The 17,851-nt window shown below is 35.1% G+C and overlaps 1 long non-coding RNA gene across 1 annotated transcript; it reads left to right on the top strand.

Moving 5' to 3' along the window:
• Window positions 1-11,274: 11,274 nt before the first annotated feature.
• On the top strand, window positions 11,275-15,190 carry LOC127155426 (uncharacterized). The gene is made up of 5 exons (XR_007825599.1): window positions 11,275-11,788; window positions 11,979-12,063; window positions 12,164-12,231; window positions 12,850-12,979; window positions 14,677-15,190. It is a non-coding gene; the product is annotated as an uncharacterized LOC127155426 (long non-coding RNA).
• Window positions 15,191-17,851: the final 2,661 nt, after the last annotated feature.

The following is a 17,851-nucleotide window of genomic DNA, read 5'->3' as shown; positions in this document are numbered from 1 at the left end:
ATGTTTTTTACAAAAATGTGAAAACCGTGAAATCAAAAACATTATACAAAAATAAGTGAGACAGAAATTTGCTACATTTCTACAGTAATACTATATTGAGAGATATTTTGAATCAACAAAATGAAACACTGTCACAACAGTTACCCTATTGTTACGAATCTGGTTGGTGATCTGCGGTCCGCTCACCACCAGATGTCGCTCTCACCCTGTCACTTCACTCAGACTGTTGCACCACACCCCGGACTACATTCCCCGTCATTCAGCGCGCTGACTGGGTCAGCACCTGTGACCAATCAGCAGCGCTATAAAAGCCCCGGTCTTTCCTCTTGCAATCCACGGAGTATTGTGTTTAGTATTGTTGTTACGATTTTCATTGTTATTGTTCCTAGTTTCCAGTTCCCTGTTCCCTTGCTTCCAAGTTCCCTGTGTTTAGCTTTCTCGCCTGGCCTTCTCTTCTCGACTGTCTCGCCGCCTGCCTACTGGACTATTGCTCGTTTCTTGGATTATTCTCTACGTCTTGCCTTTGACATACCTGTTTGCTGTTGTTTTGACCCTGCCTGTTTTTCGACCATGTCTCTGTCTCGTCCTCTTAATAAAAGCTCGCAAATGGATCCGCTCGCCTCTCACTCAACGTTACACCTATATTTAGGCAAACAACTGTACAATGGTTTTAACAGTCTTTCAGTTACATACATCTATACAAAAGGAGACACATTAGGATTTTTTTACTATAATATAAACATGGACTATGTAACATTGCAGTGAATTCTGAACAGTAGGGAACTTTCATTATACATTTGTAAAGAAATTTTACAGAAAAAACTAATATTGCTTTTCAGTCATCGTTTTATGAGTGACAAAGTGTTTTTTTTTTAATGGAAAACCTTCGCTAGAGTTTTGGAACAGCACAACAAGATAGATAGATAGATAGATAGATAATGTGTGCTTAGGTGTCACCTTTTACCTTTACACTTATTAAAAACATTACGATGAAGCTTGACTTTTCTTTTAGTGAGGAAAAATTGTTTTGGAGTCAGGCCATTGCATTATGAATGTAAAACTTTCCCATTACGAGGTTGTTTATGCAACAGCACCAAGAACCATTTACGTCAATGTCCGAATGCTCTCATTCATTTTCGCTCTGTCCTTCTCTGTAGTGTACTGCATGTCATGCACTTCATAGATGCCTTGTCCAAATACCCACACTTGCAATCTTGGCCACTTAAAAACATGTGCGCATGACAGGAAGTAAGTGTGCAATACTGTCCCAGGTCTTAAACATGCCAAAGTGCAGTGCCCTTAACGCACACTAAATCCACACTATCTTGAAAACCGCTCAGGAGTAGTATTCGAGGCTTTTTGTCGAGATCTCGCCAGAGGTCACAGAAACCTTGCAAATGGAAGTTAAATATTAATATACTATTTAGATATTACATCTAATTTGGTAGAAACACAAAGTGTTGCACGTTTTATTGGTGCAAAGATGAGTTGTGGTGATATTTATTTAGTGCAACATTTGCAACTGCTTTTTATCACTTAAAGGAGTCCGTTTATGCTCTTTTTCAAAGTCTTAATTTTGTTTTGGGGGTGTACTGGAACATGCTCTCATGCTTGTTGTTTAGAAAAACGCATTATTTTTCACATAATTTACATTATTACAATACATTTCTCCCAGCCTGGCACAAATAGCTTGATTAGTTCTGGGTTTAATGAAGGCCCGCCTTCTGAAAAAAAGCAAATGTGTTGTGATTGGTTAGTTGTCCCCCTGCGTTGCGATTGGCGAACAGCTTAGACGCTGTTTCAGTACTGACACGCCCCTTATCAAAGCTGTTAGCGCAAGCTAGGATAATAGTCAGGGCTCGACAATAAGGAGTGTCCCATGGCCCAGGGCCAGCATGAAACCCGATCGGGACAGTTCACGAATATGTCACAGGCCCGGTCGTCACGGAAGTTTACAATTTTCATGTGTTTTTAACCTTGATAATTTAAAATTTTAAGCGATCACAGAGAGACGTGTCTCTGATGGAAAAATAGCCTACAAAAGTATTAGCTTTGTAGCTTTAATAATGATCAATACATAATTTATAGAGTGGAGACAGATGCATATTTCATATTTCAACCGATCTCTTGTTCTGGGCTTGCACACGAACTACATGCAATGTCTCGTGTGTAGAAATATGACAAACTTTTCAGACATCTGTTAACAGAGGCCAAAGACGCTAAAGACGAACGCAAAGAGAGCAAAATACTGTAGCAGGCAGACCAAGATCCCAGTGCACAATGTGTGAAATATTATCCTAAATATTGAAACTGTGGTTTATGAGAATGTGTCTGTGAGAGGAACTGACTGTTTACATGGCGTTTTCCTTTCATTTGCTCATGTATGATGTATTTAAAGTAACGTTCATAAGCACCGAGCTGCTTTGTTTACAGTGGTAACCATAGAAACGTAATATCACTGTTAATTCATAAGCGCCACCTGCTGACAAACTGTCACAGGGAGAAACGGACGAGAGGCGAGCGGATCCATTTGCGAGCCTTTATTGACATTAGGAGACAAATACATAGTCGAGCAGGCAGGGTCAGACAACAGTAAATGGGAGTGTAAGAGGCGAGACGAGAGAGAATAGTCCATAAACGAGCGATAATCCGAAGGCAGGCGGCGAACAGTCGAGAACGAGGAGCCAGGCGAGAGAATCAAAAACACAAGGAACTATGAAACACTAGACAAAGGGAGAAACACTATAAACAATCCGTGGTTAGCATGGGGAAAGACCGGGGCTTTTATGGTGCTGCTGATTGGTCACATGCGCAGACGCGATCAGCATGATGCATGACGGGGGATGTAGTCCGGGGTGTAGTACAACAGTCAGAGTGTGACGATAGGGTGAGAGTGACATCTGGCGGTGAGCGGACAGCGGGACACCGACCAGATTCGTGACACAAACACTGAGTTTGCGTTCTTTCAGTCTGTCTGCTGTCTGTCCCTAAAGCATCTTTTCATTTTTAATAAAATATTAATAATAATTAATAATGTTTGGATTTTAGTTAGGCTAATAGGTTTAGGAGTGGTATCGAAATTGGAATCAAGAGTTGTACAATTTTATTTGGTATGTAAAATTTTAGTGTCATATAAAATTATTTATTAAAATAAAATATAGCATGAGTCAAAAACAATGATAACAGCACCTATTTAATTTTTTTGTGGTAGGGCTAGTGGCACTTTTTATTATGGATGGATGCACTTTATTAGACTTTATTAGACTCCAATTGCATTCGTCTGAAAGAAGAAAGTCAAATACACCTAGGATGCATGGAGTGTGAGTAAATAATACAGTACAGTAGTGTTTAGTCCCATCCTCAGCCTGTGAGATCGCAGATACATGATATTATAGTGCTAATTAATTTAATTTACATACTTAGTTTCATTTACTTATTCATACATTATCAAAGAACATCATCGCTGATTAGTCTAGCCTATTCTAGTGCAAGTTTATGCATTTTAAAAAACACTTATGTTATAAGTGAAGCTATCTACACTTTATGAATAAATCTCTTACCACACACTGCACACGTCTGCGGCGCCAATGCTTGTGTTTATACCCACCGCGCTGGGGCTCGTTGAAGCGGCTCTCCGCACTGCATCGCTAAAGTTATGCTAATCCCCCACCTCATCCCTACCAGTGTTGGGGAGTAACTAGTTACGTGAGTAACTAGTTACGCATGGACTCCACCCACCTTCTACTTAAGCCAATCAGATGCCGGCCACGTGGGGCTGACCAATCGTTGCATGTTCTGGCTCCAACCAATCACGTTTTGCCTTACTATCAGTGCGGGACCAGCCGTAATTCAGGATTTAGGTAATTTAATTACAAAATAAATGTAATTGTAATTAGTTACAGTTACTGAGAAAAAAAAAAGTGTAATTAAATTACAGTTACTTTTGAAAAATGCCAGTGATTACAAAGGGGGTTACATCTGAATTTTTTCACACACCCACCCCCACTTACAGACTTAATTGACTTTCCTTCATAAATTGCATTGACTGCTCTAAAATGAGACACCAATGTTTCAGGAGTTTAGGTATGGAGTTAGAATTGTTGCATAATTCCAAATAAATACATTATGATCCACAAATAAATGTAAAGCCATTGACAAAAACAAAGCATATTCACAAAATAAATAGAATGAGATCCACAAATAAATCTTAGAGTTCCACAAACATGAATTATATTCACAAGTAAAAAAATTAGAATTGCAAATAAAAAACATACTCACAAATATTTTTTTTTATTTTACAAACACAGCTTTGCCTGGCATTTATATGTGAATCGCGTACTGTGCATTTGTAGATCGCTGCGCATATTTGTGGTTTTTGAAACATTTCAAGCCTCAAGACGCACACTGATCCACAAACGCATGGACTCCACCCACCTTCTACTTAAGCCAATCAGATGCCGGCCACGTGGGGCTGACCAATCGTTGCATGTTCTCGCTCCAACCAATCACGTTTTGCCTTACAATCAGTGCGGGACCAGCCGTAATTCAGGACAATTAACCAGTCTCTTCAAAATGGAGGACCAGAATAGTGGTGCTCATCACAGCATTATTGTAAAAATATCTAAAAAATAAAACAAGTAATGTTATGTGTAATGTAATCAGTGTTTCATGTATCACTGAGTCGATGCGTGTTTTGACCGTGAGTGTGTTAAGCAAACTGGTATTCTACGGTGACCGGGAGGGGAGGTCTTCGGTTCACTTAGTTTTGTCGTGGCCACGACATATAAACTCGTGAGAACGTGATAATATAACACAGCCACGAGATATGAATTTGTGGGAACGTCATATTATGTCGTGGCCACGAGATCGTTTTGTCGAGGTAACGATGTCGTGGCCTCGAGATGTTGAGGGAACGACATCCATTTCTCGTGGCCACGACTTCTTATGATGAGGGAACGGCATATTTTTCTCGTGCATAAACAAACCTTCGTGACCATAGCAACCAGGGATTATCAGAGTTGTTTAAAACATTTTTACTAACATTAAACATTTAATTTAATATTTGTATATTCTCTCTTATTCTTATCTCTCTTATTCTTATTCTTATTATTATTATTATTATTATTATTATTATTATTATTATTATTATTAAGAACGTTATGTAAGATCGAAATGAAGGAAAAATATAAAAATATAATAATAGGCTAATAATAATGATGTTGATGAAGATGATGGTGATAATAATGGCCTAATAATAATATTTAAATATTTTGAAGACGATTGAGGGATGGGTAAAAATGTTTTCTTGTATGCCTATGTTATTTAGTACGGTGACCGGGAGGGGACACCTTCGGTTCACTTAAGTTCGTCGTGGCCACGAGATATTAATTCGTGGGAACGTCATATCAACTCGTGGGAACGTCATATTATGTCGTGGCCACGAGATCATTTTGTCGAGGTAACGATGTCGTGGCCACAAGATGCTATGATGAGGGAACGACATCCATTTCATCCAGTTTAATGTGTAAACAAACCTGCGTGACCATAGTAACCCGGGATTATTGGAGATTTTTATCCGAGATTATTACCATTTTATTTTGAGTTAAGAAATTATTATATTAATTATTATAGAAATGAATACATTATTAAATGATTATATTAACAACAGGGGATGCTGTCTGTGTGAATGCTGTCTGTGCGCGATGCATTCGAAAGAAGTTTATCATTAATAAATATTACACAAAGTACATCAAATAAAATAGGTCTACAAGATATTTTTATCCAACCTTCTATTAACTGATCGTTTTTTCAGTATTATTATTATTATTATTATTATTATTAGTATTATTATTATTAGCCTATTATTTTATTTTCGTTCATGTTCCATCTCTTTACTTAACGTTCTATATGTAAATACCGTGAACCCAGATAACAATTTTTGGTTCCCAGAACGTTCTGGGAACGTTAGGTTTTGGTTCCCAGAACGTTCCCAGAACGTTACCAAGAACGTTCCCTATTGGTTAGCCAGGAAAGTTTTCTTAACGTAAATAGAACGTTCCCTGCAGGTTAGGGGAACGTTCTGGGAACCTACAGGGAACGTTCTGGGAACGTTCTCGGAATGTTCCCGATAGGTTCCCAGAACGTTCCCCTAACCTGCAGGGAACGTTCTATTTACGTTAAGAAAACTTTCCTGGCTAACCAATAGGGAACATTCTATTTATGTTCCTAGAAGGTTCCCTGAAAGTTCTCTGAAGGTTCCCAGAACGTTCTCCTAACCTCTTCACTCCGATACCGCTGCCGTATGTCAGCACTCCCGCGTCCCGTAGTAAGCAGACGGACGGATGTGGACCTCAATAATCACTACTACAAACCATGTCTTGTTTTAAACTATTGTTTAATCCTTACAGATATTTAGAGCACATTTAGCCACCATAAAATGACATTAAATTATCCTTTAATATCCTAGATTTGTTTTATTCGTTAATATATAAGATTAGAAGTACCATAACCCAGATTTTGTTTATTAAAGCACCAAATAACACTGACTTCAACAAAATATTGGATTTTAAAAATGTGAATTTTATTTTTACAGACATTGAAAACGAATACATTTATTTGACTTAGAATAATATTACATTCGTTTCTTACCACTGAATTAACGACGATGTGCTTCTCTCTTTTGGTCAGTACACAAAAACTTCTCCGTTAACATCATGTTCTCTTCAATTGGACGTGTCAAATTTCCCTGAAATCACAATATTTACTCTCGTATATATATTAATTATAAGTAATTATTCATTAAAGCGATCAATCAACGAATGTTAGTCAGTCAGTAAAACGAAATGACCGTTAATTTTTAAATTACGCGGGTGCGCGGCTTTCTGTGGAAGGCAGGATTGAGCGCGTGCTAGAGAAGCGCGTGCAGATCAGAGGCGCGCAGAAAATAAATATACAAACAAACCCAGTGTTAATGATATGATTTTCTGACTACGCTTAACCTTGGCTTAATTGGAATTATATTATAATTATAATTCGATTTGACCACTTTGATGTCTACACTTTATTAAACGCTTATTTTAGACATGAAATTCTGCAAAAAAATAGTTTGTTTATGATGAAAAAGAATACATTTTAACATTAGAATGATCAGAAAGATCTGCCAAGTTTTTATTAGTTTACACTGATATGACAACTAAAAATAACCTGCAGGGAACGTTCTGGGAAGGTTGTTTTTAGGTTATAAAATTAAACCAAAAAATAACCTGCAGGGAACGTTCTGGGAACGTTCCCTGTAGGTTGTAAAAATGCAATCTGAAAATAACCTACAGAGAACGTTCCGGGAACGTTCTCTGTAGGTTCTAAAAATAAAACCTAAAAATTACCTGCAGGGAACGTTCTGGGAAGGTTCTTTTTAGGTTATAAATTTAAACCAAAAAATAACCTGCAGGGAACGTTCTGGGAACGTTCCCTGTAGGTTATTAAAAAGAGAACCTACAGGGAACGTTCCTAGAACGTTCTCATTTGGTTCCCAAAAAAATAACCAAACGGGAACCATAGGGGAACGTTAGGGGAACGTTCTGTGTTTGCTGGGAATGCTCGACATATTCGACATATGTTATGTGACTGGGATTTTTACTGGAATGCAGTTTAAAGGTTGAATTATATTTTATTTTGTTTCGTCTAATTATAGTGTTTCACTGAGGAATTAATCATTCACGTAGTTTAATTTGTAAATGAAAACAACTGCAAAAGAGTAATTGCAAAATATAGCAAATACTAGCATATAGGGCAGAACATTAGGCAAAGCAATACACAATAAATATAAAAATATAGCCACTTATAAGTCACTTATAATTTATTATTAGCCTATTATTATTATGGTTAGGCTATTATTATTTTAATAACTGGTTAGGGCTAATTTTATTAATGCTTGACAATTATGCCAATAAAGTTTTGACTATATAATTGTATTTATGCCCGTGTGTGACGATAAATGAGTGTTTTCATTTACAAATTAAACTACGTGAATGATTCATTCCTCACTAAAACACTAGTCTAATAATTAGACGAAACAAAATAAAATATAATTCAACCCACTGAGCAAGTGACGTCTGTGGACATACAAAACATGTTGATATCGCGTCCGCCCGTCCAGGCCATGATCTGAACGTCCATTGACAGCCAGAATAAGTCGATTAATGACACTGAGAAACGATGTCTCATCAGGCCACAATCTAAACGTCCACTGACAGCCAGTACTAGTTGAGAAAAGACGTTCATATTGACTATAATCTAAACGTCCACTGACATCTAGATTTAGTCGATTTATGAGGTGAATAAAGATGTCCAATCTGGCCACAATCTAAACGTCCACTGACTACCAGATTTAGTTGAGAAAAGACGTTCATCCTGGCTATTATCTGTACGTCCTTTGACATCCAGAATTATTCGACAAATTACGTGAATAAAGATGTCCAATTTGGCCACAATCTAAACGTCCGTAAACATCCAGATTTAGTCAATAAATGACAGAAAATATGTTAAGGCCACAGTCGAAACGTCAACCAATCAAAAAAGACATCTGAAATGACTGTAAAAAAAATTAACAACCATCGTCATTGTCATAATTGCAGAGTCCCTCAGTCCAGACTAATTTCCTAAAGTCTTTCATTCCAGATTAAGTGCCAAGCCCTTAAACACGATCGTTTTAAGTTTTATTGTGTTGTGTTAATTTATACTACTGTTCTAGTTTTAAGTTTTGCTAAGTATTAGTAATAAAAATATATTTTGAGATTTAAATAGTTGATTTCTGGGAGTGATCAGTTTGGTTTACAGGAAAATGGTAAGCAGTTTATTACAATTATATTGATAAGATTCAAAAATGCAAGACTAGTATACACTACACAGTTATTCAATTGAATATTCAGTATTATCAGTATTCTTTCAAATCTAATTTAGGTCTACACTGTAAAAAATGTCTGTGAAAACTACAGTAAAAAACTGTAAAGCAGCAACAGTAAAAGATTATTTAAACAAAAATGGCATGTCACTACATGTATTACATACATTAAATTACCGTAATTTAAGAAACAGTACATAACTTAAATTTTTACTTTCTTAAAATGTAAAAAACACAAATTGTTACAGTGAAAAGATTAATTTTGGCTAAAATAAATTAAAAACTACCGTAACTTCTCAAGCAAGTAATCCCCCTAAAATCAACGGTATAATTCTGTGTAAAAACACATTTTGTTGATGTGTACTATAGAATTTACAACATAAAACCTTCAAAAATTCGACAAACACATACCTTAAATTCTACTGTAGCAAGATGTTAAACATATGGTATATGGTTGTTAAATAAGTCAATTTTAAAGGGATAGTTCACCCAAAAATGAAAATTCCAAACCCGTAAGATTTCATTCATCTTTGGAACACAAATTAAGATAGACAGCAATGGTCGTTACACCATAATTACACAATTAAATCCAAAAAATCTTAATATCTGTTCCGAAGATGACATAATTTAAATTTTCTTTTGGTGAACTATCCCTTTAATTAAAAAAATTAAAATATTCTGTAATTGACTGTACTTTTGTGTATTTTTCTTTTAAATATGGATCAAATTTGATCGTTAAAATGCAACGAAAAACAAAATGGATGTCTTGAAAAAAGTCAAGAGATAATTTTAAGAATACAAATATATTGACCTTTATGTAATCATATTGTAAAAATATTTGATCTTCCATATTATTTTTTAATTGTCACTATAGGCTATGAAATAAAATCAGATAGAATAAGCTAAATAAAAGAGCACAAGACATAACAAAAACTTGCCCATTCTAAAAGAAAATTATGAAAATGTGTTTTATTATTTATCCTTTATTATTCATGATAGCATGTTTTAAAAATCCTATTAAAAATACTCTTTAAAAGTAAATTATTGAAAACGGTGTAGTAGCCTATTATTCATGATCTAAGCCTATTTTTTAAAAATTAATAAATAAAGTAACCTATCATAAAACTGTGAAACACTGAGAAACATTTATCAAAATCATGAACAAACATGAAGACAGAAAAAACAACAAGAAGAAGACGGCTTCCAGTCCCGACTTCTGACATCATGAGAACTGCACGGCGCGATCTGCATGCAGTACAAGTGGTGAGTACTATAATGCCTTTATTTGTTTATATTATTTAGGGTTACTTGCAAATTGTGAAGGTGAGGGGAAAGGCATTATCGTGCACTGCTGACGCATGCTACATGTGTATCTGTTTAGTATAACATCTTTTCAAAGTGCATAACCCATTCCCCATTTCTGGGCTTATTTAAAAAAAAACAATAGTGCACGGGAATGCGCACTAATTTAAAATGGGGGAAGGGCACCGCTCATTGAACGAACGTTAACAACGTCGACGTCATTTTTTTTTAGTCAGCGCCATTTTAGCTCGCCCACCGCCCAGCAACTGTTGGAATAACGATACGCGATAACACAACTGTTTGACTTCTGGGGACTTCATATCTCTTTTCGAGTCAAGCCCGACAACACTTTTCTAAACTAAAAAGGTAAAACTCTCCGACAACTGTCGTTGTAGTTATTGATCCTGTCTTGTAGACGCGATGTTGTGTTGCAATTTCTGTGGCAAGTCGGTCAAATCATTGAGGGGGTATGTACTACACTGCAAACTTCACCGAAATGAACCACGTTGTTTATTTAAGTGCTTTGCAGCCGATTGCAAACAGACTTTCTGTACATATGCATCATTTAAGGCTCATTTTTACAGAAAACATAATGTTAATGCGCCTGTTAACATTACTGTCGGGACAGCTGTTAACATTACCGCTATTAAATGTGCAGTCACATCCATTTGAAGTGTTAAGACAAAACACTTAAACAGCACTACCTGTATGGAACAGCATCCACTTTACTGTACCTTATCTGTTAACCACTAACAGAAAAAGTATGCTTTTAGGTTTTGGGTTAATGTTAATGTTTTAATAAGCATTGTTTTTGGTTCAGTTCAATTGGTAAACTGGCTTATTTCACATTTTGGTAAAAGTTATTAATGTCTAATGATTACCTAAGAACAATGTAACATTTTGGACATTTTTGTTAAAGGCTGTATTTGTTCAGTTCAGTAAAAAAAAAAAAAAAAGAGCATTTTTTTTTTTTTTTTTTTACATTTTTCTAAAGATGTTACAAAACAAATTGATTATACTCCCTGCATATAGTGTGATATGCTTTTAGTTTTGGATTTTAGACGTTTTGTTTTTTTTTTTCAAAATAGTCAACAGGGAGTTTAGAGTGTTTGGCTGTTTACATACTGATGTTAATAAACCTTTTGGAAAACTTTCCAGACACCTTTTTTCAGTGATTGTTGTAACCTTTCAAATTAAGTTAATGGCTGATGGCATTGCTAAGATCTAGGAATCTACTTAAAAGTAAGTAAATACTTTCAAATTTTTCTGCTAAAAGTAAAATAGCTTTTACAGACACACACACATTGTATAAGCTATTTTCATAACTAGTGTAAAATTGAAGTCTTTCAATTCTGACACATTTCAGGCACTGCATTCAAACTTCAGTAGATGATGACTTTGAGGAAACAACTTTCTGGACCTTTGTGACAAAAGAAAGTGGTGAAATTGTACTCTTTTATCAACAGTATTTATTTAATTTACTGGTTTTAACTTTTAATGACATGTTTTTGCGAGACACAATGGAGAGAGATCCGGATTGCAGCACCAGGACACAGGTGGAAGTGAACTTTGGTTGCTACAATAATGGTATGTGTTGTGTTGAACCTGATTAGCCACTTGTGAGGCACAACTGTTGGTTTTTCACTAAATGTGGCCATTTATTTATTACATGTAATGTGCAAACTGCATTTAAAAGAGTGAAAGATATGCTTGAAAATATGTTGTCTTATTTAGGACAATATTTTTCCCTTTACCTGTTTTTGTTATGTTATGCCAGGTGTTGTACGCAACAAGGACCTCTTCAATCTCTTTTTCCTGACAGTATCCATTTGGATTTCGATACTTTTCAAGAATAAATAGCAGTAAGTTTTGCTGTTCATTATACATTAATTTCTTTTACTTTCTTACCAAAAACTTTTGAAGTACTATTTAATTATTTAACCCTTTCTTTAACTTGCACAGCTGGAAATTTCAGTGCTTCCAACTTTGCAGAAATGTGGGATGGCCAAGTCTCAGAGTGCTAAGCTTCAGTGAGTACATTTCATTCATAAGCTTTTAAAGTAACTGCCCTGCATCAATATTTGTCAGATCATACATGTTACCTTTTGGTCAGCTGCTCAAATAACTTTACTCTGTTGTCACTGATATGATAAAATTGTGGAACTAAAATCTTTTTTTTCTAAAGAGTATTTTATTACAACATAAATGTGTTCACAATCTTTCATTCTATAGCAGTGCATATGTCAGTTTTTAATTTAAAAAACAGAGGTCCTAATGCTTGATCTCAACTGATGTGTAAAATATTGTTTATGCTAATTTTTCTAAACTTTTAACATCATATTACTAAAATTGCTTGCACATTTACAGATTAATATTACCACACGTTCACCACATTCTGTCATCTTCGTGAAGCTTGTATGCATGCATGTAAAAGATCTTGAGTAAAATGTATTATATATTCATGTACATTGTTTACATAATGTTGACGATGATTACTTTTTTAGTTGGAAATAACACAACCTGCTTAATATTTCTAAGTGAAGCACTTACTGTAGCTAATGTGTAAATGCTATAAAATTTGTTATATCACTTAACTGTTTATGTTATCATTTTTTTCTTTTTTTGTTTCTTATCTCCTTTTTGCAAAGAGGATCATGTCAGCACCAGCTCAAAGTTCCAGTTTTCTGAACATTGTATCCTGTGAGCAAGAGACTCTGTCCAACCTCTCTTCAGTCAAGTCTGGACCCAATAAGACAGCAGTCTCAAGGACAATTAATGGTAAGTAGTGGTATAGTTCAGTGTAACAAATGCTAGGTAGATTCAAGCACAACACTCAGTTCAAACTATTAGTGAATAATAAAAAAAAAATATTTATTTCATCATTTTATTTTTACTATTAAAAAGATCAAAGATACACTTTGAGGCGCCACATAGGATTTAAATCAAACCTCGCTTATCAATACATACATAAACATGTGCATATACACCTAGAAATTACTTGCATATACATGTATACTGTTGGGTGTTCAAAATATATATATGAAATACACGTGCACACTAATATGAAATCCATACCAATACATCTTTTCTTAGTAATGAATATATATACACTTGTGAATAACTTGTATATACATATAAACTTAATGCATGCATACGTTAATAGACACTCGCTTATACGTATAAACTTGATCCATGCATATACACCTACAACAACACGCACATATACATATACACTCGCTGCATGCAGACACACCTGTACACACTCGCATATACATATAAACTTAATCCATGCATATACACCTAAAAACACTCGCACATACATATAAACTCGTTGCGCGCATATACACCCATAAAACACTCACGCAAACATACAAAATAAATTTCAGGTAAGACGCAGGCTTTAGTTGTGTATATACATATATGCAAGTGATTTCAATTGTGGATGTGCGTTAACTTTTCAGTGCAAACGGAAGCAGCGGCACTTCCGGCGGAATCTCCAGATGCCGGGGCATTTTAAAACGCTTAACGTGACTTAATGCATTAAAATAGTGTTTAAAAAATAACTTTAATATAGCATACGATGTACCAGGGGCGAATTTCCACTGGGCACTTTTCAAAATCCCGTTCAGCACCACTGAGAGTTTGCGCAATTGTTCATACAAAACCGAAAGTAAAACGTGCACACGCCTTCAAAAGCAATTTTAATACCCCGCTGAAAAGTTCATGCACATCCACATATGAAATCACTTGCATATATGTATATACACAACTAAAGCCTGCGTCTTACCTGAAATTTATTTTGTATGTTTGTGTGAGTGTTTTATGGGTGTATATGCGCGCAACGAGTTTATTTGTATGTGCGAGTGTTTTTAGGTGTATATGCATGGATCAAGTTTATATGTATATGCGAGTATGTACAGGTGTGTCTGCATGCAGCGAGTTTATATGCATGGATCAAGTTTATACGTATAAGCGAGTGTCTATTAGCGTATGCATGCGTTAAGTTAATATGTATATACAAGTTATTCACAAGTGTATATGTATTCATTACTAATAAAAGATGTATTGGTATGGATTTCATATTAGTGTGCACGTGTATTTCATATATATATTTTGAACATCCAATAGTATACATGTATACGCAAGTAGTTTCTAGGTGTATATGCATGTGTTTTATGTATGTATTGATAAGCGAAGTTTCATTTAAATCCTACGTGGCGCCTCATAATACACAGTACAAATGCACAAATGAAATAAACAGTATTTTTATTTTTAGCTACAATAGGTGTAGATGTGTGTATTTCAGTCTTTTGCCCTGATACTCGTATTGATTATCAAAGTAGACTGCATAATTCAGAGTGTTGCTTGCTTGTGTGTAGTTCATTAATAATCAATTTGACAAAAGAAGACTGAGTTTATCTCTGTTTAAGCATATTGCTTATGAACTAACTTGTCTTTGTGTCTGTTTTCTGCAGATAGATCATGCCAATCCACATTGAAATAGTGACAACATTCAAGTCTTCAAGCAGTACATTTCCAGTTTCTCGAACTGACTCAGTCCCATGTCTTCCATCAAGTGTGGACTCATTACTGTTGTTCAACCAGACAAGCGGCCCTGATTGATGTTTATGTCATCATTGATTATCCTGAATTTATATGGACACATTTTATTTCCAAGATCAACACGTGTTTGTGAGTACACTGGTCAAGTTATTGGATCAGCTCAGACTGTTTTAACACAGTGCCTGTGTGCAGAATCTGTTTCTTTAAAATCTAATAATTATGGTTTGTGCCTTGATTTACTATAGACAGTATTTATTAGTTAATTTAGCAATTCCAATAACCTGACTGATTACTGTAAAATATGTGGCAAACAACTGTAATGCCTTTTGTATTTTACCGTATTTTTTGCAGTGAAATTCTGGCAACCACAGCTGCCGGTAATTTTCTGTAAAATTGAACATTACAATAAAATACTATAATATTCTATACAGTTGTATTGTGTTTGTTACGTAAATAGAATGTAATTAGTTTGACAGTATATTTATTATATTAACAGTAGTTTACTGTAAGAAAATCTACATTTACAACTGCTTATTTTAAAGTAAATTACTGTAAACATGTTTACAATATATCTGTTTTATTTAACAGAAATGTACTGTAAACAAGCAGCAGTTCTCAAATGTAAAATTTACGGGTTATCAAAAAGTATTCTATAAAGCATTTCACATTGTGACCATATATTTTACGGTGAACTTCTGGCAACCACAGCTGCCGGTATTTTACCGTATATTATACTTTTTTTTTTTTACAGTGTATGGTCTGTCTGAAGTTTCATGACGCGACAACCATTAACAAGAGTAACTGGGTTTTTCTTAGTGAGAACTAACTCACTTCCACTGTTTGAAGTAAACATTTTTTAAAGTTTGATCCTTGCAAATATGCACAGATGGGATTTCCATGTTAGTACAGTTGTCTTAGACATTTCTACAGAAAAAGCATTTAATCCAACTTTTATTCTGGCTGCCTTTAGCTGTCCAACAATTACGTATTTACGGATGTCTATAAATTACGTCTGTAGCACGTCTTTAAATTACGTCTATGCAATGTCCAGAAAAGACGTATAAAAAACTTTCATTCTGGCTCCTGTGAGGACGTCTTCTGGATGTCTATAAATTACGTCTTATAGACGTGTTCTAGACCGCTTTTTGCTCGCTGGGAACCTTTAAACTGCATTCCAGTAAAAATCCCAGTCATATAACATATGTCGAGCATTTACAGTATTTACATATAGAACGTTAAGTAAAGAGATAGAACATAAACGAAAATAAAATAATAGGCTAATACTAATAATAATAATAATAATATTATACTGAAAAAACGATCAGTTAATAGGAGGTTGGATAAAAATATCTTGTAGGCCTATTTTATTTGATGTACTTTGTGTAATATTTATTAATGATAAACTTCTTTCGAATGCATCGCGCACAGACAGCATTCACACAGACAGCATCCCCTGTTGTTAATATAATCATTTAATAATGTATTCATTTCTATAATAATTAATATAATAATTTCTTAACTCAAAATAAAATGGTAATAATCTCGGATAAAAATCTCCGATAATCCCGGGTTACTATGGTCACGCAGGTTTGTTTACACATTAAACTGGATGAAATGGATGTCGTTCCCTCATCATAGCATCTTGTGGCCACGACATCGTTACCTCGACAAAATGATCTCGTGGCCACGACATAATATGACGTTTCCACGAATTAATATCTCGTGGCCACGACAAACTTAAGTAAACCGAAGGTGTCCCCTCCCGGTCACCGTAATTTAGGCTACTTTAGGTAACGTTTATTCATTATAAACTTAATATGAATGCTGTTTACATTGCGTGCAATATAATAATGTATATGATAAAACAATAAAAGAAATTATGAAATAATCTACAATAATTAATATAATAATTTATTAATTTAAAATAAAATAATAATGAATCCATCTCTGATAATCCCGGGTTGCTATGGTCACGCAGGTTTGTTTATGCAATAAACTCGTGGCCACGAGAAAAATATGTCTTTCCCTCAACATAAGAAGTCGTGGCATAAGTATGTCGTTACCTCGACAAAACGATCTCGTGGCCACGACATAATATGACGTTCCCACAAATTCATATCTCGTGGCTGTGTTATATTATCACGTTCTCACGAGTTTATATGTCGTGGCCACGACAAAACTAAGTGAACCGAAGACCTCCCCTCCCGGTCACCGTAGAATACCAGTTTGCTAAACACACTCACGGTCAAAACACGCATCGACTCAGTGATACATGAAACACTGATTACATTACACATAACATTACTTGTTTTATTTTTTAGATATTATTACAATAATGCTGTGATGAGCACCACTATCCTGGTCCTCCATTTTGAAGAGACTGGTTAATTGTCCTGAATTACGGCTGGTCCCGCACTGATTGTAAGGCAAAACGTGATTGGTTGGAGCGAGAACATGCAACGATTGGTCAGCCCCACGTGGCCGGCCTCTGATTGGCTTAAGTAGAAGGTGGGTGGAGTCCATGCGTTTGTGGATCAGTGTGTGTCTTGAGGCTTGAAATGTTTCAAAAACCACAAATATGTGCAGCGATCTACAAATGCACAGTACGCGATTCACATATAAATGCCGGGCAAAGTTGTGTTTGTAAAATAAAAAAAAAATATTTGTGAGTATGTTATTTTTACTTGTGAATATAATTCATGTTTGTGGAACTCTAAGATTTATTTGTGAATCTCATTCTATTTATTTTGTGAATATGCTTTGTTTTTGTCGATCGCTTTACATTTATTTGTGGATCATAATGTATTTATTTGGAATTATGCAACAATTCTAACTCCATATTTAGGACACAGAACACGACACATGCTTATTCGATAACTGTTTTATTTCCTATTTGGGTTTATGCATAAACTTTATTTTTTAAGATTGTTTTTTCCAAGGCATTGTTAGATGCTAGGGTTTCCTGTCATAACTATGCAAACATCTGATTTCAAACCCAGTATCATGGTGATTAAACTATTTCTGGTTATGATGTTATTTATGTTATGATCTTGTTATGACATATAGCACAACTGCGCTCACGGTGAC

The sequence above is a fragment of the Labeo rohita genome, chromosome 24, assembly GCF_022985175.1.
Source record: "Labeo rohita strain BAU-BD-2019 chromosome 24, IGBB_LRoh.1.0, whole genome shotgun sequence".
In the NCBI taxonomy this organism is placed as follows: Eukaryota; Metazoa; Chordata; class Actinopteri; order Cypriniformes; family Cyprinidae; genus Labeo; species Labeo rohita.
This window is presented reverse-complemented; position numbering and strand designations above follow the sequence as displayed.